The following is a 27,240-nucleotide window of genomic DNA, read 5'->3' as shown; positions in this document are numbered from 1 at the left end:
TTCCTGGGCTTTCCTGGTTTGAAAACTGAATGCCCCACATAATGGGAACCCCCTGAGTCCCAAACAAACTAGGATAGTTGGTCACCCTAGTGCTGCCTCCCTTTACCATCCCCAGAAAGAGATGAAAGCCTATTTATATGCTACCATGAAGGCCCTCTAGGTTTCACACTTAGCTTTTAATTGCTGATTAATCATTTGCTTCTTATTATCTTTTTCCAGAACATCAGATAACAATAGACACACAGTTCCATCTTTTTATAGTTAATACTGCCCCAGTATTTCTCAGCACCTGCATTCTTTTCCACCAGCATGCAATTCTAATACACTGCCAGTGAAACTTTTAACTGTGGCACTGCTATGTTGTTATTTGTGCCAGGAGTTAACTGTTTACCTTCTGCTGGTGATGGACTCTTTATTGGCAACTGGGCAGCAAGTGATCCAGCTCTAAAATCTCACTCCAGCATTTGCTTTCTTGACCACTTGTGGCACCAACGGTTGCAAGCTGGGTTCCCTTGGAAGTGGATCCTGAGCTGGAGAATAGCATGCTGGTGAATTACTAGGAAGCGAGCTTGGAATTAACACCTGTGGAAGCAAAGGGAGGAAAACAGGATTGGGTAGAGGCACAAGTCGTGCCACACTGCAACCTCAAAGGAGGATTCAGCTCGCCCTCCGGTGAGCTCTGAAACTAGTATGACCCTTCAAAATTGTCCCAGGTTGAGGGAGGGAGTCTTTATGTCCTGTGTAGTAAAAAAATTAACCTGGTCCAAAGAGAAGTCTTGCCTTTGTCCCAAGCTCCTGGAAGGTCATAACTAAGCCCTTGGAATGTCCTGCCTGGTAAAAGTGTTTTTATGTACCTAAGAGCCTTGGGCCACAGCAGATAGTTTCACAATGTGATTTATGGTAGGTTTATTGGGTCACAGGTATCAGCTTGATCTCTAGTGAAGTTGGAGACTGATGTCAGCCATGTGGGCAGTCAACCATGTCCATGTGCTGGAACCCCAAATAAAAACTCTGGACACTAAGGCTCAGGTGCGCTTACCTGGCTGGCAATACTCCATGGATTTTGTCACATATTGTTGCTAGGGAATTTAGTGCTGTCTGCAATTCCCCTGGGAGAGGATGACTGGAAGCTCCATGAGTGGAACTTTCCTGGACTCTATCCTATGAGTCTCTACATGGATGATTTCAATCTGTATCCTTTCATTGTAATAAACTGTAACCATGATCATAACAGATTTCAGTGAGTTCTGTGAGTCTTCTAGTGAATTATTAAACTTGAGAGTAGTCCTAGAGATGCCCAAACTCTGGAATTAGTGTCAGGAATGAGGGTGGTTTTGGGGAATTTTGTATATCCTGACTTTGATCAGTGATTGGATGTGATATGTATTACCCCTGGAAGGATGGTAACTTTGGGTGTGGTTTTCTTCTACCAAGGCAAACCCAGGAGGGGGCTGGCAGCTGGGGGGTTTCTGCTAGTAATGGTCCCACAGACTGGGGAATGAAGCTTTTCATTCCTGAAGAAAGCAAGTACATCACAGCATCCACCACAGTGGGACAGGCATTAGTCATCGATGTAAAGGACTGGATTAACATTTCTTTGAAAGGAAGGAAGAAGATTCACATAGCCACTAAATGGGAAGAAAGTTGTATTACTGTTTCATTTTTTGGAATACTAGAAAACGGAATGCTTGTTTCCTGGACAGAGTCTGTGTCATTGTGTGTCCCTCCATGGCTTTCTGGAGTTAGTCATTCAATGCTGATTTCTAATGACCAAAATCACTATCATAATCAGCACCCATGGCTCCTTGTTGGAACCCCTCTCAGCAAGTATCCATGTACTGACTTCAACAGTTCTCCTAAGATGTGAAACCTAAATGTAAAAGTCAGAAGCCAAAACCATTGCGTTGTTATGTGTCACTTTGCCTATGAGGTAGACAGTCCCCTTTGCGATTTACATCATGCTGAACAGGGCCAAAGACATAATCTGAAGCCATGGGTGGGTGTCAAAATTGCATTAGCCTCATAAGAACACAATGCTAACAGTAAACACCTATTAGCTGTAATAAGTAATGACCATCCAATACACACCCAATTTCAAGTCAAATTTGTTAAAGCCTTCTGCTGTGGGTCTGTGGCCACTGATAAAAATATACAACAGCTATTATAGCTTTAATGGAGTTTTCAAAAGGTCATCAAGTTTTCCTTGGCCTTCCTTATTGCCTGCCTCTGCCCCACTCCAAAGTTGGAATGATTTCTCCTGTCTAGAAAGCTTTGTTTTTTATTAAACATCTCTAGACAAAGAGTTTCCACAACTTCCCTTGGTAATCACTTCCCCTGTTCTTTAATCTTGAAGTTTAACTGAAAAAAAAATTTAAGACATTTCCTTCTGTCAGACTGCCAATGAAAAAATATATGGGTTAGTCTGCTCTGGTCTGAGTTAAGTGTTCAGTAAATATGAAAATTCTTTTTCTCTTCCTCTTCCCCCTTCAGACTCTTAGCAAGCAGTCACATTAGTATTCTACTAACCCTAGCAAAGTAAATAGCTGCTACTTTCCCTGATGTCTCTCCTAAATCAAATGACTTATCATGGCTACACAAAAGAGCTGGGTTTCAACTCAGGAACCACAGAGGGATGGATCCATGCCAAAATCCAAATTCTCTTCCAGAAAGGGCTCTGGTAAAGAAGGGTCTTCCCCCAAAACAAATCCATTCATAAGTCCTAAATAGAGTCGACATTAAGTCCACAATTGAAGGATAGCCTTCTTTTTCAAAGCTGAGGGCAAGATAGAGGGGTTTTTTCCCTAATTAAACAGTTAGCTGACTTCTGACTTCCATAAAGATGGAAGCATCTTTATCACGACAGATGGATGATTAAATATAAGATTTGGGATTTAATGTTTATTTTAAACTGTACTATTTTATAGCATTAAAAGGTATTCCAGTCATCACTATAATTACTAAACATGCAAAATAGATTATGATAATGCAAACTGAACTTGAATTTTAGAAGATAAAAGTGGAAGAAACAATAATTCTTAAGCACTTTTCAACACTCAAAAACAGGCTGTAAGATCATCTGTCTCTCAAGTCTACAAATACAAATGCTCACAGTAAGCAGGCAGGCAGGAAGGCCAGTAATGCAATCGTTGAGTGCTGAGGACTCTAACACTTGGAGCAAAGGCCCACGTGAAGGAGGTAGCTGCTACGCAGAAACACAGGACTGTTTTCTTACCACGATGCCAGCCCAGTGTCTCCAGATCTTCTGATTTTCCCAGAGAAGCTGGAAATTCAGGTTTCATGTAAAATTTAATCATTGTTAAATCTCACAATTCTGAGAGCCAAACAAAACCCTTTTGAATGCCAGATTTAGCCATTAACCACCAGTGTGTAACCTCTCAACTAGAAATAGGTGAGATTCTGGTTATTAGGTAGAAGGTAGCTTAGTAGACACCAAAGATCCGTCCCGACTCTGCAAAATACTGCTGAACAGTAAATCACCCCAAATTCAGTGGTATAAAACAACAAAGATTTTATTATGCTCAGGATTCTGTGGTCAGAAATTTGGACAGGGGCTTCCCTGATGGCGCAGTGGTTGAGAGTCCGCCTGCCGATGCAGGGGACACGGGTTCGTGCCCCGGTCCAGGAAGATCCCACATGCCGTGGAGCGGCTGGGCCCGTGAGCCATGGCTGCTGAGCCTGCACGTCCGGAGCCTCTGCTCCACAACGGGAGAGGCCACAGCAGTGAGAGGCCCGCGTACCGCAAAAAAAAAAAAAGAAAGAAATTTGGACAGGGCATGATGAGGATGATCTACCCGTGATTCACAGTGTATGAGCTTCAGCAGGGAAGATTCAAACTTTTGGAGGTAATTGAATGATGAGGACTGGAATGATCTAGAGCTTCAGTTGCATGTCTAGCACCTGGACTGGGATGTCTCAAAGTTTGGGCTTAGCCAGAACTGTCAACTATAGCTGTGATGCTTACAAATATGGCTACTCCATGTGTTTTGGGCTTCTACCTAGCATGGTGGCATCTGAATAGAAGACTTCTTACCTGGTGGCTCAGGGTTCCAAATGTTCCAGCAAATAAAGCAGAAGCTCATGGCCTTCTGTGACCCAGCTTCAAAAGTCACATAGCATCACTTACGTTGTAGTCTACTGGTTGTAGCAGTCCAAGCCCACCCAGATTTAAAGGGAGGGCACGTAGACGAACTGCTCAATGTTAAAAGAGTCAAGATTTTGCAGCCATTTTTTTAAAAACACCCCAGGTAAGAAAAGCTTATGTTTGATGCAGGAAAGATCCGTATTCAAATCCTAACTCTACTTTTTACAAAGCAGCATTAAGCAAATCATTTAACATCATTGATCCCCAATTTCCTCGGAAGGTTAGAAATGTGTGTGAAGTCCATGATATATTGTGCATGCTCGGTGAATAGTAACTATTCCTTCCATTCTATTTATCTATTTTATATATAGTACTGTGTATCTGTTAATCCCATACTCTGTTTTATCCCTCCCCCACCCTTTCCCCTTTAGTGACCATATGTTTGTTTTCTATGTCTGTGAGTGCGTTTCTGTTTTGTAAACAAGTTCATTTGTATTATTTTTTTAGATTCCACATATAAGTGATGGCATATATTTGCCTTTATCTAACTTACTTCACTTAGTATGATAATCTCAACATCTATCCATGTTGCTGAAATGGCATTATTTAATTCTTTTTTATGGCTGAGTAGTATTTGATCGTATATATATACCACATCTTCTTTAACCATTCATCTGTTGATGGACACTTAGGTTGCTTCCATGTCTTGGCTGTTGTAAATAGTGCTGCTATGAACATTGGGGTGTGTGCATCTTTTTGAATTAGAGTTTTTGTCTTTTCCGGGTATATGCCCAGGAGTGGGATTGCTAGATCATACAGTAACTCCATTTTTAGTTTTTTTTAGGACACTCCATACTGTTCTCCATAGTGGCTGCACAATTTACATTCCCACCAACAGTGTAGGAGGGTTCCCTTTTCTCCACACTCCCTCTAGCATTTATTATTTGTAGATTTTTGATGATGGCCACTCTGACTGGTGTGAGGTGGTACCTCATTGTAGTTTTGATTTGCATTTCTCTAATAACTGTGATATTGAGCAACTTTTCATGTGCCTGTTGGCCACATGTACATCTGTTCTTTCCATTTTTATCATATTGTAGAGGAAGATGATATGGACTTTCTTAACTGGGTTCCCTTTGTAGCTTTTCAGAATTTATTGCAGGGTCAGTGACTAATTTGACAGGCGTTTTATTTACCGACAACACACCCTGAGTGCTTAAGAAAGGTCACCTGCAAACAAAATCATGACCCAACTAGAGTACAACAAAGCATTCTCATACCAGTGTCATGATGGTCTATTTTGAGCAAGCAAACATCCTTTGAAAATGGCTGCTTGCTCTGGAGTCTCAAAAGCAACCACCAGTCTATAGGTTTTAGAAGGAGAGAGAGGACTCTAGTAATAGTGGGTGGTTGAGTCAAGATGGAAATGATCTTACAGTGCTTATCTGCCTTAAGTTGAAGGAGCCTCTTAGTATCTGCATGTGTCATAAATAATATAATCACCTCTGTGCAACTGGATAGTGCTAATGGAACCAGTGAGGCCCACAGTATATAATATTTATTTGAAAGAGAAAATGATTTCATTTTATTTCTGGTACAGCCGAGCATTCGAGTAGCACAAGATGAGCCTTTCAATTGCATGTTTAATTCATTCAGATGATTTGTGCACAGCAAGGAGATTTTAATCCCAGGGATTCTTAGTAAGAATGTCCTTAGGTTAGTATGTTCTCAAAGGCTTCTGAGATTGGATTCTACTTAACGCCATCTTGCAGACTAAGCTATAGAGTCAGAAAGCCCACCAAAGGCCCAACAAGTAAGAGTAAAACTTCCCTCTGCTACGTCAGTTCCTCAGAGATGGCTGCTCACACCTCCCAGGTCAGACCAGCTCGCAATCTGAGCCTACACTAGGATCTAGTATCTCTCACACTTTTAAAAATAGTAGTACAGTTTTATTTGACCAATAAACAAATCCAGATTATAGTGAGAAAGTTCAACACAGCTTTATAAGTAATTGATTAATCTAGTATACCAAAAAAAAAAAAAAATCAGTAAGTATGTGGAAGATTTGAATAACACAACTAGCAAACTTGATGAAATTATCATGGTTATAATACTATAAGCCAAAACTCTAGCGTATATCATTATAGATTACATAGATCATTTGCAAAACAAGATTATGTTCTTATCCATAAAACAAATCTAACAAATTTCAAAGAATATCATGCAGAATATTTTTTCTGATTATAGTAAAATGCAACTAGAAATCAGTTTAAAGATATTTTTACAGTCCACATATCATAGGCAGTGTTTTTAAAGGTAAATAGACTTTATTATTTAATTTTTATTAATACTATAAAGCCCTTTTAATCATGTAAGAAATCATGTGTATCATTTTTTTTAGATTCCACATAAGTGATATCATATGATCACATCTGTAATTAAACAGTCTTTTGTGTCATCATTTGTAATTGTGTAGGCCCCACACTAGAATGTAAACCCCACGTGGTCAGAGACCATGTCTTACTTATCTCCAGCGCCCAACACAATGCCTGACTCATGGTAAGTGTTTGATACAATTTGGTGCATAGTTTGCAATACTGCACTGTTTATTCTGGAAAAATAAATTAGAAAATATACATAAGAATTATCTTATGGAGCAATTTCCATTTATGATATAGATACATAGTTATTGATGTGAAAAGGCATCCATGGATTTGTTTTCCAAAACTGGTTACAAAACAATATACATATTAGGTAGTAGTAGAATGTAGTGCTTAAAAGTAGTAGATGAATGTGGGCAAGTGACTTACCCTCAATGAGCATCAAAAGAGGGATTAATAATAATCTCAAGTGTGAAGGGCTGTTAGAAGGATGAGTGAGAAAATTGACTAGATAAAATAAAGTAAAAATAAAATAATAAAAAATCTCAGCAAAGTACCTGAGATATATACTAAGTGCATGATAAATATTAGTTGTATTGGAAATTACAACCTCCATTTATGGAGAAAAGTACTTTTCTGTGTGTATATAAACAACTCAAAACTATTCACATCAAATTTTAACATGAATACGTTGGTAGGATTTTCGATTTTTTTAATTTTCTTTTTTATTTTTGTCTATTTTCTGGACAATAAGGCTATTTTAATCTGGGGTTGGGGATAATAACTTAGTTTTCTTCTGTAACTCTAGCTGCCTGATCCTTTATTACAAAGCAGAATATTTTGGAGGTGGCTTGTCCAGAAAAATGATCTCAGACTTATTTGAGTGAGGAAGACCAAATGAAGGTTTCAAATGGCTGACTGAAGAAAAGTGTTTGCCTGGTCACGTTCTCCAAATTCCATGGACATGACAGAGGAAATGTGCAAACAAAATAAATTTTAGCAGAGCTGAAAAACCAAGAGTTGCCACTAGCAAATCAGAACCTTGAGAAGCTTCTAGAAAAAGCAGATGGAAACAGATCTAAAGAATCCAGACTTCCAGAAAGGAAATAAGAAGTCCTCCAAGAAAGAACTCTAAAACAATCAAATGATCAGAGGCAGTAGGGATAGAAGAAGGAATAGGTGATAGGCCTGGGCAATGTTTTAAGAGTGGAGGAATGGTGTTCCTGCCCAGGTAGAGTGCCTGGTGCTGGCTTTGACCTCAAGTGCAGCTCTGGACTCTGGGAATTTTGACACAGGAGCCTCAGAGTAGATACTGGGGCTGGAACAAAGCAATTCCCTAAATATTTTGGGCCACCTCAAGGGAAGATCCTAACCTTCATCTGAAGACAAACTACTGGTTGCCCTAAAGGGATGTCTAGCCTACCAGGACCCATAAGTGTTCTTCAGTCCAGAACGAGCACCAACACCACCCACCAGAAGCGTAGTGATCGTCAAGAGAAACAGAGATTTCCATTTGCACTAGAAAAAAACATATCTGAGCTGTCAATTCTGTCTATTTATATGCACTCACCTAAAAATATGAAGTGCCATGAAGTATTGTCAAACATTCAATGGAAATCAATAGTTGACAGAGTGAAGGGAAGGTGAAAAGGAAAGAAGGAAGGAGGGAGGAAAGGAAAAGGGAAAAAAGAAATAATTTCAGCATGTCTGGAGGAATCTCTGAACTCCAGCATTTAAGAGAAAATTTTAAATAATCAATAGAGAGGGTAAAAAAAGGTTATGTTCAGAAGAACAAGAATCTGCCTGGCATAAGGCTTCTCCTCTGTAACTAGGCTCTAGAGCGCCGTGGAGCAATGTCTTCAAAGTTCTCACGAAATACCATTAATTATGAACCAAGAATTCTCAAATTAACTATCATTTAAGTGTCAGGGCCAAATAAAGACATTTTCATACACATGAGTCCTCAGATGTTTTAAAATTCAGAAAGCTTTTCTGAACAGATTATATAAGTATAGACAATATTAAAATGGAAAATGAATCTAAGAAAGAGAAAGGATTGTTTTAAAAAATAGTGGTAGATAAAAATAAAGTATAGTTAATGCTAAGTACATTTAAATAGCATGGTTGTTAGCCTTAAGCAATTTGTAAGACAGCAGTGGAAGTCGCACCCCAGTTCTTAAATACCTGGCTTGGAAGTGGCACTCTAACTAGTGGCACTAGTTAGAGCCTGCTGGTCAGAACTAGTTTATAGCACATTTAACTGCAAGGGGCTAAGAAATCTGGGAAAGTGCATGAATATTATATTAAATGAATATGAAATGTCCTCAATAGTTCATAATGATTTTAACTTCCTAATGGACTGTATCTTTCAACAACATGTTATGTCCCTCTTTAGCCATATAATGGCTTTCATATTGGAATCTATTTTTCTAGAAATACTGACCTCTCTATCTTTTTTTGGTTATAAGTTGCTTATTTTCAGTTTTTCTGTGTCACTTTTGTGTGTGTGTCTCTTGTGTACATCAAATAACTGAAATTTATTCTCTAACTCAATCTGTCTCTACATTTAATAGGCTATTTTAATATAACCACCTTTATTTTATTACCTGATATTTGATAACTGATAACTGTTTCCATTCCTGTTACCTTTTTTCCTATGAGCTATCATTGCATTGTTTCTTCTTTTTCCTTCATCTTTAATTTTTGCTGATTAAAGAAGTTTTTTGTTTCCTTTTTTGCTCTAGTGGTTTAAAAATAACATGTTCTATTTCCACTTTTCTCAAGATTAAATGTACACTGAACACATTTTAAATACACTGAACACATGTATTTAAAATGTTTTAATTAAAAGTTTTATTAAACTTTTAAACTTGAAAAATAATTTGTACATACAAGCTCTTGAAGCAAAGCAAGATGCTTATCATGCTTTCATCCACTCTTTCCCTTTGCCTCCTCCTATGTTTGTTGAAAACATTTGAATTCTTGTTTCCTGTTTTTATTATTACTATGATTATTTTAAAGTTAGGCCTCTATTTACTAATAAACCATTTAAAATTGCCAAGTAGGTTTTGGCATTTAATGTAATGGCGTTAAAATGTAGGGTTTATTCAGGGAATATAATGAGGGTTCCAATTTAGGAGATTTACTATTGCAACTCACTATATTTACTTAGTAAATAAATGTCCCTTAATTTGATAACAGGAGTTACAGAAAACATCATACTTTAGGGTGAAATAGTAGAGGCATTTGATTAAAACTCAAAACAGGGAAAGATGCTACACAACATTATTCTGGAAGTTTCAATAAATACAATTAGATAAGGAAGGTGGGTAAAACTCATAAGTAGAAGGTGGGAGGGAGACGCAAGAGGGAGGAGATATGGGGATATATGTATATGTATAGCTGATTCACTTTGTTATAAAGCAGAAACTAACACACCATTGTAAAGCAATTATACTCCAATAAAGATGTTTAAAAAAAAAAAACCTCATAAGTATTGGAGAAAAAGAGACAGAACCGCCATTATTGTCAGTTGACGTGATTATCTATTTTTTTTAACTAAATAAACCAAAAAACATAGAGAACTAATAAGAAGGCTCAGTAAGGCAGCCAATTATAAGATTAACATTTTAAAAAATCAGTAGCTTTGTACTTCAAAAAAACAATCTAATAGAAATTGCAATGAAATTTCAAAATCCCCAGAGGAAAAAAACTATGAAATACCTAGAAATAACCAAATAAAAAGATGCACAAACTTTGTGAAGAAAACTATTTTACTGAGATACTAAAAAAAATTTTTTCCAGATGAATGGGAAGACTAAATTTTGTAAAATATCGATTCTCCCATAATTAATTTATAAACTCAGAGACATGCCAGTCAGAACATCAACAGGGAACTTGTTGAAAAGGTGAATCTAAAATTCACAAGTGCGCAAAAAATGTCCGAGGTGAGAAATGTCGGTATTTTATAGGGTGATATTCACATGATACTAAACAATGAAATAGAATACACAGGTTCAAAACCAAATGCAAATTTAGTATATGACCACAAAAGAGTGAACTAGATAATAGATGATATTAGGACAAATGGTTATCCAATTGGCAAAAAGGTATAAAATTAGGTTCTTACCTTACACTATATGCAAGAATAAATCCTGGTTAGATTAAAAATCTTAATATTAAAAAGTTACCAGAAGAAAGTTTGAGATCAGAACTTTATAATCTTGGGGAATGTTTTCCTAAGCAAAACATAAAATGTATGAATCATAAAAGGAAAAGGTACTGATTTGATGACTCACAAATTTAAAGCATGTCTAAGGCAAACAACACCATAAACATACTTCAAAGAAAAGCAATAAACCAAGAAGAAAGATTTGCACCATAATAAAGTCACTATCCATTCATAAAGAGTGCTCACAAATCGGTAAGAACAATTTTTCTAAAAAGGAAACCAGGTACGATTAGGTAATTAACAGAAGAAACACACATGGCAAATAAGAAAGGATATTCAACCTCACTAGAAATCACAGAAGTGAATATTAAAGCAATATAATGAAACACTTTTTCCCCTCAGAATGGCAAAATTTTTAAAGATTGATTGTATTTATTTATGCAAAGAATGTGATAAAATGGATAAACATACATTGTGGTGGGAATGCAACTCAGCGTAGGCTTCTTTGTGGCCACCTTGACAGTATGTAGCCAAACTTGCAGACCCTGGCCACAGGGGTGGCTTAGGTGTTTTGCCCACCCCTCTGCTGGTGTTGTGTGCAGGGGGCATGTTCAGTACCCTGCTTTTGCTCCCAACACCCTGTTTTTGCTCCAGGCTCTTCAAAAGCGGCAGTTGGGTTTTTTGGTCTCTTTGTATCTTTTGTCCAGAATTTGCCTCAACTGTGCATGCATGCAGTTATTTTTAGTCCCATACAGTTTCTTTGTATTTTGTTGCTCAAGGATAGGTGTGTCCATGTACAAACACTGCAGTACCGCAGCAAAGGGTTCCGGGTCCCAGCCTGTCTCACTGGGAGCAAATAATCTCTGGTTGGTCTGCCCTTCTCAATAAAACCACTCCTGTCACACCAATCGCCCTTGGTTCTTTTTTGTTTTGCTTTCATATTTACATATCTTCCTCACCTAATTTACCATGTATAAATATAACACATCTATAAGAATATATATATAAAATATGCACAACTTTAAAACTAATGAAAATGCTGGAGAGGATGTGGAGAAGAGGGAACCCTTCTACATTGTTGGTGGAAATGTAAATTGGTACAGCCACTATGGAAAGCAGTATGGAGGTTCCTTAAAAAACTAAAAATAGAGCTGCCACATGATCCAGCAATCCCACTACTGGGCATATATCAGGAGAAAACACTAATTTGAAAAGATACATGCATGGGATTGAGACATATACACTACTAGATATAAAATAGATAACTAATAAGGAACTACTGTATAGCACAGGGAACTCTACTCAATACTCTGTAATGACCTATACGGGAAAAGAACCTAAAAGAGAGTGGATATATGTATATGTATAACTGATTCACTTCGTTGTACACCTGAAACTAACACCACATTGTAAATCAACTCTACTCCAATAAAAATTATTTTAAAAAAAAGAAAAGATACATGCACCCCATTGTTCATAAAAGCACTATTTACAATAGGCAAGACATGGAAGCAACCTAAATGTCCGTCAACAGATGAATAGATAAAGAAGATGTGATAAATACACACACATACAATGGAATATTGCTCAGCCATAAATATGAATGAAATAAGCCATTTGCAGCAACATGGATGGACCTAGAGATTATCATACTAAGTGAAGTAAGTCAGAAAGAGAAAGACAAATACCATTATATGTGGAATCTAAAATATGATACAGGGGCTTCCCTGCTAGTGCAATGGTTAAGAATCCGCCTGCCAATGCAGGGCACACAGCTTCAAGCCCTGGTCTGGGAAGATCCCAGGTGCCGTGGAGCATCTAAGCGCACATGCCACAACTACTGAAGCCCGCGCGCCTAGAGCCTGTGATCTGCAACAAGAGAAGCCACTGCCAGGAGAAGCCTGCGCACAGCAATGAAGAGTAGCCCCCACTCGCCACAACTAAAGAAAGCCCGCGCACAGCAACGAAGACCCAACACAGCCAAAAATAAAATAAAGTAAATTAAAAAATAATAATAAAATAAAATATGATACAAATGAACTTATTTACAAAATAGAAACAGACTCACAGACATAGAAAACAAACTGATGGTTACCAAAGGGGAAAGGGGGGGATAAATTAGGAGTTTGGGATTAACAGATACAAACTACCATATATAAAATAGATAAACAAGCATCTACTGTATAGCACATGGAACTATATTTAATATCCTGTAATAAATCATAATAGAAAAGAATATGAAAATGTATGTATGTATATATACATGAATCACTTTGCTGTATACCAAAAACTAACACAACACTGTAAATCAACTATACTTCAACAAAAAATAAAATAAAACAATAAAATTAATGGTACAACAAATATCCACATAACCTCTGTCGTGTCTCCACACACCCACCTCCCCATCTCATGACAGTATTGCTCTTCCAACTCATCAGTGTTAATTAATATCCTGATTTTTTGGTCTTTCATAATTTTCTTGTTTTTCTTTACCCTTGTACCAAATATGTAGAATTATCTTTTAAACAAGCAATTTTTTTCATAAAGTTCCTATGAGGATTAAATGAGATAATGTTTAAAATCCTTAGCACAATGCCTGACACATATCAAGTACTCAAAAATGTCATCTATTGTCATGTACTAAAAAACGTCATCTATTGTCATGATTCTTTTAAATTTCCATTAATATAATGCAGAAGATCTTTCATTTATTCAGTAATTCATCTCATTCATTTCTTAATCACCTACTATGGGTCATCTCATCTCTACAATGGTAGATGCTATAAAGACATACAGTTTGGGGTGGGGTTTTTTTCATCTTTTTACCTTTTATTTTTAAATAATTATAGACTCATGAGAACTTGTAAAAAGAGTACAGGGAGGTTCTGTGTACCCATCACCCAGCTTCTACATCTTATATATCTATAGTACATTTTCAAAACCAGGAAATCAACATTGGGATGATACAATTAACAGGACAACAGACTTTCTTCAAATTTCACCAGTTTTTGTGTGGACTTTTTTTTTTTTTTGGTATGTATATTCCTGTATAATCCTGTGACATTTTATTCCATGTGTAGACCTGTGTAACCACCACCCCTATCAAGATATAAACCTGTTCTGTCACTATAAAGGAATTCTCTATGCAATCCCTTTAAAGTCACACCCTTCCTCCCTTACCTAATCCCTGGCAACCACTGATCAGCTCCCCATCTCTATAATTTTGTCATTTTGAGAATGTTATGTAAATGGACTCATACAATATGTAACCTTTTGAAATAAGCTATGCAGTTTTACACTCATGGGAAATTGGCCTTACATCCTGACTCTGGATTTCTTGGCTGGGGAGAATTCCTTGACTAGATTTTTACTGAGGAGAATTAATTCCACCTTCAGGTCATGTAGAGTGTTTCAGTGTCTGGGAAATCTGAGAATCTGATGAAACCCTGAAGATAAAGAATCTAACCATTAATTAGAATTCACCAGGACACTGGAAGGTGTCCATGAAGGATCCAGAATGGAAGAGAGGGAGAAAGAGCAGAAAACAACCCTGGAACTAGACCCTCTGGGATGTTTGGGGGCCCTGATGTGAACTCCATAATTAATGGCAAGCCTGTTCAGTTGCTGCCCGTGCTGAAAACTAACGAACTTGGAAGAGGTTTGTCTATAAATGTCAGAAATGAGTTTCAAAGACTTTCATCAATCCTTCACCCCCAACTGACCAAAAAAGGGGATTGTTTGCAAATTGCACAGCAGGCCAGGAAAACAGTCTGAAAACCCTTTTAATCAGATATTTTGGAAGGCGCTTGTCTAAAAATCACCTTTGCCAAGTTTCCAGGCCGCTCCTTTGTAAGCTCATTTTTGAAGACATGTCACAAAGCAGGAACTGGAAGGAGAAACATGTTTTATTTTGTGATACAATGAAGTCCTTTGTCCAACAAATAGATGTGATAATATCACTGTGTTGGATCCACAAAACCGTTCTCCAAAGTGATTGTGGCTGCTTTTTAAATTTTTGCACCTTCCGTCTGGTTGAGAGCACTGAAAGAATGGTGCTAAAAGCCTCTTTTCAGACACTTCAGGGGCATTCTTTTGTTTGAATTTACTTCCCCTTTCCCAGCCGGTCCCTGGCACCAAACACAGCCTTACAGATCGCCTCAGACTGGCAGGCAGGATGAAGTAAGCAGGGGCCATGCCAAGTTCCTCTTCCAGGCTCTGCTCACCCAGGCCCTGCTCGCTACCCTCTCTCTACATAGACAGGGCGGCCTGGCTGCTCTCAGAAACAGAACCTGGTACACATGCCAAGTGGCTCCTGGGGACAGTTACAGCACAGCCCGTCCCCACTTTCATTTTTACCTAGACTGTGTCAGAGCGGAACACTTTGCAACTTACCACCTTTTCTCTTTACTTAATATTAGAAGCTCTGTCTGACTCTGCAACTGATTCCTGGAAGGGAGTTCCAAATGAAGACACATTTCCGTAAGCCAATGACACCCAAAATTACTTCATAGGACAAACCATTTACTGTCTCCGACTGGATTTCAGAGATCACTCATGTGAGTGCTACAGTTTTCTAAAACACACAAAAGCATGTGAAAATGTAAAGACATGAACTCCAGTGGTGTTTCCCAATTGCAGGTCATGGATTTTTAGGCAGTACAACTTCGAATTAGCTCAGCTGCATGGTTTAGAACACTGGTTCTCAACTGGGACAATTTTGCCCCCCAAGGGCCATTTGGCAATGTCTGGAGACATCGCTGGTTGTCACAACTGGGTGAGGAGTGCTACTGGCACCTGGTGGGTAGAGGCCAGGGATCCTGTTAACCATCCTGCAGTGTACAAGACAGGCTTCCCTGCAAAGACTTCCTGGTCCTAAATGTCAATAGTGCTGAAGCCGAGAAACCCGGGTTAAAGGAAAGCACGGGGCCTTTGAAGTCAGATATCCTGGATTTGAATCCTACCTTCGTCTTCCACCTAACCTATCCAAGCTTTGATTCCCCTTCTTTAAACTTGAAATTATCCTACTTGCCTTACTGACCAGTTGGGAGGATCAAACGAGATCAGAACCTGTAAAGAGCCACTGCTTAGTATTCATTGGGTATTCAGTAAAAGAGCAGATTCCTTCCCTTTCATTCCTTGCCTTACACTCCCTCCTTTGAGACCCCCAAGTCGCCTCTCCTTCACTGCTGAGTCAGCTGTCGCAGGAAATGCCTGCTGTGCTTCCCCTGTGAGCACTGACCGTCTGGTCTGATGGGCTGGCTACCACCCAGCCCTGATTCTCCCATCACAGGTGTGATGACAAATACAGAGCACCCCAAGCCCTGGCCACAAATACAGAGCACCCCAAGCCCTGGCCACAGAGTGTTTCAGAGGAGGGACCCCAGCCCAAATCTGACCAATCATCGTCATCCAAGGACTGGAACCAGAGCTTTCAGGAAACACACATCCTCTTTTTTCTCTGAGATTGATCAGAAATTGTGAGAGCAAAATAAATCTGGAGTTGAGCTGCCCAGAGCTAGCTATCTTTGCTACAAGCAGAAAAGAATTAAATCAAGAATGAATCAATGTAGGGGACTTCCCTGGTGGCGCAGTTGTTAAGACTCCACACTCCCAGTGCAGGGGGCCTGGGTTCGATCCCTGTTCTGGGAACTAGATCCCACATGCATGCCACAACTAAGGAGCCCACCTGCCGCAACTAAGACCCAACACAACCAAATAAATAAATATTAAAAAAAAAATCTCCCTCTGCCTTCCTCCAAAAAAAAAAAAGAATCAAAGTGTAGAAATTAGAGACAATAGAAGGCAGGGAGAAGGCAAGATGGGGTTCCAGTGATAACCTTTCAGTGACCTTGTAGCTTACATTAGTTTGAGTTAGGTTTCTGTCACTTGCAACTTAGAGGTTTCTGACTAATAGAACTGAGTAGGGGTTAGAAAACACAGGATGTCAGGATACCAACCAACCCACAAATATCTACTGGGTGCCAGGCCAGGCTCTGAGAATGTCAGAAGGTATAGTTCCTGCCCTCAAGATGTTTCTATTATAGTTGGGTAGACAAATACACAGCAAAAGGTTAGCATTACAAGGTTGTGTAAATGCTAAGAGAATCAGAGCCATATGGCTGGTAAATCAGGAGAGGGGACATTTTTCTGCATTGGAAAGAACAGGGACCATTTTTATGATTTAGCTGGCACTGTTCCCTAACTGCCTGAGCTAAGAAGCTGCCCTTTCATTACCCCAGTACACTTATGTTCAGAACTGGGGAGCACCTTATACCTCCAAGGGGCTCAGCTCTTGCTGAGCTGTCACCACCCCTAGTCTGGTGCCAAGACCTCTCTTTATTGGCCCCTGGGTACTGTCCACTACTCTCATTTATCAGCTCCCAACATACACCCCCCTCTCCATAACCTCTCCTCTGCATTATTAATACCCCCGGGATGCTCTGTATTTCCTTGCCCCACGCACAAGCCCCTGTTCCTCCCCTCTTTATCAAACCCTTCCACTGTGGTTTCTGAAGCTCTTACATCGAGATCAGCAAATGCTCACATTTCATTTTGTCTCAGAAAGTTCCTTCCACCCCTTTTCTATATTGAGACTCAGCTGTCCACTGAGCACAACCGCATGAGAATCTTTATCTTCTCATTCCCCTCACATCTCATTGTCAGAAGGTAACCTTATTCCCAATGCCACTTCTAGGCAGTTACTGCTCTGGCCTCCAGCCAAGATCCCTGCTCCTTTGAGGACAAGGCCTTCTCACCCTGCCACCTCCTCCCCTTTACTCTCATCTACACATCTGGCTCACAGTATCCTTCTTCGCCCAATTATTGCCATCTTTCCTGGTGAGTTCAACACCCATGTGTAATTTTCATCCAACATCCTCTGTTTTCATCCCCTGGTGCAGTTGCCACATTGCCCAACTCCAGGGGCGTAATGAACATTGTAGCCTATGGGAATGGTGCCCCCTGGAGTTGTTAACTGCACACTCTGCACAGCCCTATGCAGCATCCCAGTGTCTTCCTATCATTTCCAGTCACCTTCTCTTCTCCCCAGCTCAGCCAGCACCTCCCTCAATCACACCTTGAACTCTGCGTTACTACAAATTATTAATTCAAACATTCCAGTCCTTTCAAGTTACTTGCTCAACTATCCCCACAATCACAGTCCTTCCCTATGGAAGACTGGAGAATACCTTTCCACTTTCTGTCAATTCTCTCTGCTTTCATTTCTTTCTTAGTTTATCCTGGAATTCATAGTCTATCATTATAATTAATCCCTGGTAAATTCTCCCAGTCCTTTGCTGCCTCCATTCCATTCAACCTGGCTGGCAGAACCCCAGCCCTGAATCAACCAAATCACCCACCATCTCTAACCATGTGCATCCTGGAAGCAGTACTTCCTGAGAAAATCACAAAACAGAAGAGGTAGGTATCACACAAGTCATGACACGTCCCTCTCCCTCATTGGCCACATCCCCTAAATCACCAAGTCCTGTTGAGTCTTCCTTCTTAGTACCCCTTGGGTACACACTCTTCTAACTCAATGCCCCTACTGAAATCTACACAGCATCAGCACCCAAACAGACCACTGAAATAGTACACAGTGAGGTTTTTTTAAAACATAAATATCATGTCATTCCTTTGTCACTGCCTGAACCTCCTCAATGATATACACTTGTTATTAGAATAAAATCAGATATTCTTATCACAGCCTACACAGCATTGTATGACCTGACTCTGCTTGTGTATCTACTCAGATCTCGTGCTCCCCTCTCTCTGTGTAGTCCTTTAAACCAGCCACATTGACTTTCTTTCTGTTCCTCAAATTTGCTCCTTTTAACCCCCAAGCCTTCCCTCAAGCTGTTCCCTCTGTCTACACGGGAACAAAGCCATGAATCTCCAGAATGATGTTGGAGAGTGATTCCAAGATGGCACCTGGGCAGCTGGCCTGGAGAGCAGCCGGTCCAGATTAGAGCATGTCAGAAATATTTTTTGGAGACTTCCATTAGTTGGATGTTGGTCATTCTCAGTACTTCTCTCATTTTCTTTCTTTTTCTCCTCTCTTTTCTATTTCCTTGTCTTTTTCTTCTATCTTCTGGAAGATTTCCTCAAATTTACCATTCTAGTAAAGTTTTTATTTCTGCTATAATATTTTTATTTCTAAAACCATTTTCTGGTTTTCTAGATGTTCCTTTATATAGTAGCCTGTTCTCATTTCATGGTCGTGTAAAAGAATGTTGAATGGCCATTATGGAATAATCTTTCTCTGTCACTCTGGCAGGGTCACCATCTTATTCATTTGGGAGTATACAATACATAACACAGGGCCTGGACAAATGTCAGTTAAATTATTGAATATCCATGTGTAGATGAACTGAAAGAACAGCAGAATAAAAAGAGAGAGATCCAAGCTTAATTATTTACCAGCTGTGAGGATCTTAAGCAAGTCATTTTTTCCTCTTCAAGTCACAGTTTCTTCATCAATGAAATGGAGATACTATACTCTGCCCTGGCTAACTCCCAGGTTACTGTAAACGTAAGTGAGGTCCTCGAATCAACAATTAGGCAAAAATATCAAGGAAATTACCCTTGGGAAAACTCTTAAAACATTCACTGAGCATATCTACATGGTCTTATGTATATAGATCTGAACAGTTATTCTTTGCACACTAAGAGTTGAAAAACAGCTAAATTTAAGAAAATAAAAGCAAAGTTTATATGTAGATGAAGGTATGAGATTTCATGAGTATTTATAGTAATCTGCTTTTTAGATACTATCAAATCTCTAGGTCAGGTTTTCTCATTTCTATTGACATTTGGGACTAGATAATGCTTTGTTGTGGGGTACTGTCCTGTGCATTGTAGAACATTTAGCAGCAACCTGACCTCTGCCCACTAGATGCCCATAGAAACCTCCCTTTCTTCCCCCTCACCCGTCCCCACAGTTGTGACAACCAAAACTGTTTCCAGACATTGCCAAACGTCCCCCAGGAGGGTACAAAATCACCCCAACTAAGAATTGAGGACTGTTGCCCTAGGGTAAATGAGAATTAGGTTTCCTAAAGCTTTCCTGCTTTCCTGCGGTATTTACTCCATTCTTCCTTAAAATTAAGTCTCTGAAACTTTATTACATGTTAATGTATCTGTTTGCTGTTCTGATGATTAAATGACAAAATGTATGTAAAAACATCTAGCACAGGGCAAAGCACTTTGATCAGTATTTGCTGGCTTTGACATGGAAACAACCTAAATGTCCATCAACAGATGAATGGATAAAGAAAATGTGGTACATATATACAATGGAATACTACTCAGCCATAAAAAAGAATGAAATAATGCCATTTGCAGTAACATGGATGGAACTAGAGATTATCATAGTAAATGAAGTAAGTCAGACAGAGAAAGACAAATATATGCTATCACTTATATGTGGTATCTAAAATATGACACAGATGAACTTATCTACAAAACAGAAACAGACTCACAGACTTAAAGAACAGACTTGTGGTTGCCAAGAGGGAGGGGGGTGGGGGAGGGAAGGATTGGGAGTTTGAGGTTAGCAGATGCAAACTATTCTATATAGGATGGATAGATAAGAAGGTCCTACTGTATAGCACAGGGAACTATATTCATTATCCTGTGATAAACCTAATGGAAAAGAAAAAGAATATATATGTGTATACAGATACAGATATATATGTCTCTGAATCACTTTGCTGTACAGCAGAAATGAACACAACATTGTAAATCAACTGTACTTCAATAAAAAAAATTTCTTTTTAATTTTTTTAAAATGAATATCTGCTGGCTGTGAATCTACACCTGGCTTGGTCAGACTCATGGGCACATAGCTTTTGAAAGCATAGAAAAGAACTTGCCCCCCACTTCCTGTCTTTCCAAGCTGGCACTTCCTGTCAGGGTCTCCATAGTGCCATGAAGCTACCTACTTCTCATGCCCTGCACCACAGGTCTCATCCTAGGAGGGGGGTAGGTTTAAAGTCGGCATATAAATCAAATGCACTTACCATGTGACTACACAGCATGTGAAAGTGTTTTGTAAATGTACTACTACTTGCAGCTTCCAAGTTCACAGCTACCTTCCCAGACCTCCTCAGCCCAGTGAGAAATCATCTCAAGAGCCTCAGATTTCCTAGCTCTGTCTTTAACTTTGTTCAGTAATTAATCTCTTTTAGAGATAATGTTCCTATATGTGTTTCATCATTTTTTCCTACTCTACTGTCATCTTACTTGGTATGACCTTACATCCAGGCTGAGATGCACCTAGATGAGGGTAGGGCCGTGGCTCATGTGTCTCTTTATCACCAACTGTGCCTCCAGAGATGCTGGCAGAGATGCTCGAAAACATTTTAGTGATTTGCAGTGCTTTTAAAATATGTCTGCGAATTCTTTGACACCATCAAAAGTGGAGTGGAGGGCTTCCCTGGTGGCGCAGTGGTTGAGAGTCCACCTGCCAATGCAGGGGACACGGGTTCGTGCTCCGATCTGGGAAGATCCCACATGCTGTGGAGTGGCTGGGCCCATGAGCCATGGCTGCTGAGCCTGCGCATCCGGAGCCTGTGCTCCACAACGGGAGAGGCCACAACAGTGAGAGCCCCGCGTATCGCAAAAAAAAAAAAAAAAAAAAAAAGTGAAGTGGAATTCCACCGCCTTTGGATGTGGGCCAGCTTAGCAATTCGCATCTAATAAACAGAAGGCAGTGGAAGTGATGCAGCATATCTTCCAAGACAGGGTCACAAATGGTGATATAGCTTCTCCCTGGCACTCTCTCTCTCTCTTTTTAAATTTTATTTTATTGTGATAAGAACACAACATGAGATCTACCCTCTTAACAAAAGTTTAAGTGTACAGTGTAGTATTGTTGACCATAGCCTAGCTCTCTCTTAGAATGTAGACCTTGGGATGCTGAGCTGACATATAAGAAGGCTGGCTACTCTGAAGCCACCAAGCTGGAGGGGACACATGGAAACAGAAAGATGCCCAAGGAACTCCAACTGTGCTAGCCCCCGCTGTTTTAATCTTCCCAGGATTAATCCCCAGATATCGGAGGGAACGACCTTCAGATGATTCTAACCCCAGCCTTCAAACTACCCCAGTTGACTTCCCAAAAGTCCCCATTGCCCAAATTCATAAGCAAAATAAATATTATTGTTTCAAGCCACTGAAGTTTGGGTGGTTCGTCATGCAGCATTAGATAACAGGAAGAGATTTGGATCCACAGGCAAGGAGCTATGGAATACCCTACCAAAAATATTCCCCAGTTTTAATACATCCCCGAAGCTGCAGGGTGAACGGTTAAGGTCACTCTAATTGCACCATTTCACTTTGCTGGTTCCCTCCCTGAGCTTTAGAAAGAAGTGGTGCTACTTTGATGACAAAGACCGTCCAGAAAATCACTGGGTTAACGTATTACTAACCTCCACGTTCCACATCTAGGGGAGTTTATATTTTTACTTTCCAACCTACACTGTTTTGCTAGATGTTTTCAACTAATGGTTTCAATGCTATTAATGATGAAATGTGGCTTTTTGCTAGGCAGAAGTGGAATATTTGTCCTTTACTCCTTACCAATTGAACTTCAGAGATAATCTCATTAAAGTCTTCTAAGAAATTCAGCACAGCAACCAGACTCATTTTTGTTTAAAATTATAGGTGCCCAAACGCAGAGGCCATTGTCCGCTTTGAGTCCCACTAGGATGGAAATGGCTTCCTGGACTGGGAAGTCTCTCCCATCAGCCCTGATACGCTCAGTGGATCCCTTTGCCTTCTTCTGGCTGCATTTCTTTCCTAGTTTGGTGTTTAAAAATCAACTTCTTTGACCTTCACAAACAACTTACCAGGAACTGAACAAAGACAACTTAAAAACGTAAACTAATGTCAGATGTTAGATCGTTGAAAAAATCCAGGAAAATTGGAATATTGCATTTTAACCAGTTGGCAGGTAGTCCATGATCGTGATGAATTTCTTACTCTGGTTGACACATTTTCAAATGTTAATGTCCTCTTGAGGAATAAACTTTGTTCTAATGATTGAAGTAATGGCTTCAAAGGTGAGCATTCCACTTATTATGGTTTCAAACCTTGGCACTGTGCACCGAGAGGTGTTAGGTTATGTGCTTGACAGAGAAATAATTACGACCACATAATGAAAAGGAAAAGGCTTTGAGAGAGGGATTATGGAGGGGACCTGGGTCATGGGGGAAAGAGACTCCATCAGCAGGATGAAACGGCCCTTAATCAAGTGCAACGTGATGTCAAAGACACAATATCAAGTTTCCTCGAAACTGTGCAATTCACGCCCACCAGGGCTCCAGTTTGTGGATGCATTTTCTTCCTCTAACCTGAAAGGGGAGAGAGTCCGAGAGATTTTTTTTCTATCAAAACTCAACTTTCTTTCCACTTAATGCTGAGTCAAAAAAGGCAGGAAACTCGAGAGTAACAGGGTGAGTTCCCAGTTTTTTCATCTCTCCAGGAGGAATGCAGGGCAGAGAACCTCCTGGTGACCAAACACACTTCCAGCTGCGGGCCGACTGGTAGAATTCATTTGAGAACAAATAAAGAGCAACTGTCAGCAACAGGAGAGAAGAATGGGAAATATTATCCGGAAAGGAATTATTGGTCTCCTATGGCACTGCTTCTTTCCTTGAAGCCATGGCCGATAAAAGCTTCTCATTCTCTTAAATCCATCCTGAGCTACCTTCCAAGGAAAACTTGCAAAGTGCTTCAGCACAGAAATTCCATCACACATGGAGTCCATGGTTAGCTGGACCTTTAGTCTCTGAAGCCAATACAGAGACTCTCCTCACTTTTCCTGAGAGAAATATATTGTGAATCATATAGGTGCAAAAATTCAGCTGAGTGACACTAAGAAGGAAAGTGACGGAAAACAGGTTACCGCCTCCCCAACTTTGTCTTGTCCTGAGCAAAGGCAGCCCTCCAACAGGCAGTATGCCTCAGTCTTCTATGCTATGCGACAAATCACCACACACTTAGTGGCTTCAAACCACACCCATTTATTATCTGTCAGTTCCATGGGTCAGGAGCCTGGGCATGGCTTAGCTAGGTTCTCTGCCCAGGATCTCACAAGGTTGCATTTTCATCTGGACCTCAGGGTTCCTGTCCAAGCTCACTGGTTGTTGGCAGAATTCAGCCCCCTGCATTTGTAGAACTGAGGCTCTCAGCTTCTAAAGACCTGCTAGTCCTGCTGCATGGCCCTCTGATAACATGGTAGTTTGCTTGTTCAAGGCTAAATGAATCTACTCAGGTTACCATAACAAAATACCACAGACTGGGTGGCTTAAACAACAGAAAGTTATTTTCTCACAGTGCTGGAGGTCCGAGATCAGGGTGCCAGCATGGTCGAGTTCTGGTGAGAGCTCTCCAGCTGGGTTGCAGACAGCCGCCTCCTCACTGTGGGCTCACGTGACCTTTGCACATGCATGTGCTCGGGGTGGGGAGGCGGGGAGGGAGAGACACAGAGAGAAAGCTCTCTGGTGCCTCTACTTATAAGGGCACTAATCTCATGTTGAGGGCCCCACCCTCACAACCTCATCTAACCCTAATGACCTCCCAAAGACCCTAGCTCTAAAACCATCATATTAAGGGTCAAGGCTTCAACATACGACTGGGGAGAGGGGTGGGGCACAAGCATTCAGTCCATAACAAAGGCCAACAGGAGAGTATCTCTAACCTCTTCCATCTCTGACCTCCAGACCTCCTTTTAAAGTGTTCGCCTGATTAGGTCAGGCCCACCCAGGATCATCTCCCCTTTGATAATGTAAAGTCAGCTGATTAAGGGCCTTAATTAAATCTACAAAATCCATTCACCTTTGCCATATGACAATAACCACAGGAGTGAAATCTCATCATGTTCACACATTCAACTGGGGGTAGGGGGAGAGGGATTATACAGGCTGTGTACTCCAGGAGGTGGGTATTTTGAGAGCCATTTCAGAACTCTGCTTACCATGCCCTACCATTGACCCTGTGCTGTCCTTTCTCTCATAACCCTTTACCCCTCAGGGCCCTCATCTGTCACTCTCACTACCACACACACACATGCATGCACATTCACTACTTTTCACAGGTACCTACAAATTAGTTGCAGGCATTTGGCCATTACCAATGGCCTCCCCATGTCCTCCTTTCCTGTGCCCAGATGCATCTTGACCTAAAAGTGCTAACCAGGACTTCCCTGGTGGTCCAGTGGTTAAGACTCCACACTCCCAGTTCCAGGGGCCTGGGTTCAATCCCTGGTCAGGGAACTAGATCCCGCATACCGCAACTAAAAGATCCCCATGCCACAACTAAAGATCCCGAATGCCGCAACTAAAAGATCCCACACGTGGCAACGAAGATCCCACGTGCCACAACTAAGACCCGGCCCAGCCAAATAAATAAATAGATATTTTAAAGAATGCTATAAAACATAAATAAATAAAAGGGCTAGCCTATTGGAGCATAGAGGAAGGCTCTGAGAAAGGGATTTTTTTCTCTTTACCAACTGACCTAAGTCTTTTCTCTAAAGACATTTACCAAGCATTATTAGTTACAGTGACAAGTAGCTCTGAGTTTTTAAAGGGCCTACCAAGAAGGTTTGAGAACAAGACAAAACAAGTTCATCATCTCCAAAATATGAAACTCAGTATAATTTAATTAAATGCTTATAAAACATTTTATCAGAATAAAAAACATACTGTTATATGTAAATTTATTTAATGGGGATGTGAGAATATTATAATATGTTCGCTATGATGAAGCATGGGACTCCAAAAAGAAGGGTATCAAGGATTTGTGAAGGATGCAAACAACTTAGTGAGACCCATTTACCCACTGGTACTAGAACGTTTAGGTGGTGTTAGAGAAGGAAAATGTCAAAATGACACTTACTTTACCATCCTTTCTACTTTTAAGGTAGGTATTCTGGCTGTCAAGCTTACTTGATTCTATTTCCTTGTGAGTTAGAAAAAAAAACAGACAATATTTTTATTTCACATATTGGGAAAGAATCATAAAGTACTTACCTAAGGCCACAGTAGAATTATGTCAAAGAACATGGTCTAGAGGACTTCCCTGGTGGTCCAGTGGTTAAGACTTCACCTTCCAATGAAGGGGGCGCAGGTTCGATCCCTGGTCCGGGCGCTAAGATCCCACTTGCCTTGTGGCCAAAAAACCAAAGCCTAAAACAGAAGCAACATTGTAACAAATTCAATAAAGACTTTTAAAATGGTCCACATTAAAAAAAAAAAAAAGAACACGGGTCTACCCCTAAACTATAGAATCACAGATTCTGAGCTTTGAACCACTGACAGCCGTCACCTGACAGATGCAGAGAAAATGTGATCCTCCCAGCACCACACTCACCAGCGAGATCCCAGTGGAGACAGGAATCAGGGCTGGCTGACTCCTCACCCAGAGGTCTTTCCAACACAATGTGCTTTTTCCTTTATCTCTTAATACTGGACTCATGTTCTTTCAGTCCATCATTATTTCTCAGACTAGACCTCACACATATGCAGGGGGATTTTCAGTTTTAACTCCTTTCTTCCCAAGCCTCACCTGGAATTCTGAGAATAAACCATAAGAAGAATCCTTGTATCTCGGTACTAGGATACCTCTCAGGGATCATCTAATCCACCCTCTTCTTCAGGCTGGATATCCCTTTCACAACATCCCTTCCATGAGGTCAACAGGCCTCTTCTTGAATACCTCCAGTGTTGGGGAGCTCACTACCAAAGACAAGGACAAGTCCATCCTGAGCAGCCTTAACTGCTGAGATGCTTGGTCTCCATCTAATTTCACATGTGGTCTTCCAGAGGTACATGGAAAAGTGTAAGTCATTTCAGAGGCCATGATTTCTCATACTCGAAGATGATTCACTTTCCTCCAATCACTTCTCACAGAGTTTCTCAGTGTTGGTGTCATTAGCATTCGAGTGAGACTTCTTCCTCAAGTGGGCCTGTCCTGTGCATTGCAGGACATTTAGCACCACTAGTCCCCTGGGAACTAAATTCCAGTAGCTCACATACACTCACCATGAAATAACCTATTCACTGTGATCCCTCCCATATTTCCAAGAACCCTTGGGGAGGGCAAGGATACTGTCCCTGATTGAGAACCACTGTGAGTCTAGGTCAAGACCTCCCCCGAGCGCCCTCAACAATTGACTGTATTGCGCACGGCACGGTTATAGAGTGCTTCACTGCCATGGAAGTCTCAAAGTGGCCCATGATGGGAACTTTGTGTCACTACCCTCATGAACACAGGATTACAGGGAGGAAAGAGACGATTAATGCCAAGAATTTAACAGTGACTAGAAGACAACCTTTTCTCTTTGCCATAGTAAGGAATCTTCCATCTTGCACCATTCCACGTGTTCCCCACTTAAAAGACACCTCCCTGGTCTGCTACAGTGATTGGGAACCATATGTTGTCAGTTAAGTAATTTTACTGAAACTAGAAATCTAGATCACCTTGCTTCCCGCCCAAACAGCCATCTCTCAATTATTCTGCCAACAGAAATGCCTTGTAGTTCTTTAAAAATCTTTCACCTCTGGCCATTGTTTTCGTAG

At 40.4% G+C, this 27,240-nt stretch overlaps 1 long non-coding RNA gene across 1 annotated transcript in view; it reads right to left on the bottom strand.

The window, feature by feature from the left end:
• Window positions 1–441: 441 nt before the first annotated feature.
• Window positions 442–27,240, bottom strand: part of LOC132531431 (uncharacterized) — a 38,055-nt gene continuing 11,256 nt past the window's right edge. The window contains exons 2-3 of the long non-coding RNA XR_009544103.1: window positions 25,693–25,848; window positions 442–582 (exon numbers count right to left, since the gene is read on the bottom strand). This is a non-coding gene — a long non-coding RNA (uncharacterized LOC132531431). The remainder of the gene's footprint in view (window positions 583–25,692; window positions 25,849–27,240) is intronic.

The sequence above is a fragment of the Lagenorhynchus albirostris genome, chromosome 13 (genome assembly GCF_949774975.1).
Source record: "Lagenorhynchus albirostris chromosome 13, mLagAlb1.1, whole genome shotgun sequence".
NCBI lineage: Eukaryota > Metazoa > Chordata > Mammalia > Artiodactyla > Delphinidae > Lagenorhynchus > Lagenorhynchus albirostris.
The sequence above is the reverse complement of the archived record's forward strand: the minus strand, read 5'-3'. Positions and strand labels throughout refer to the sequence as shown.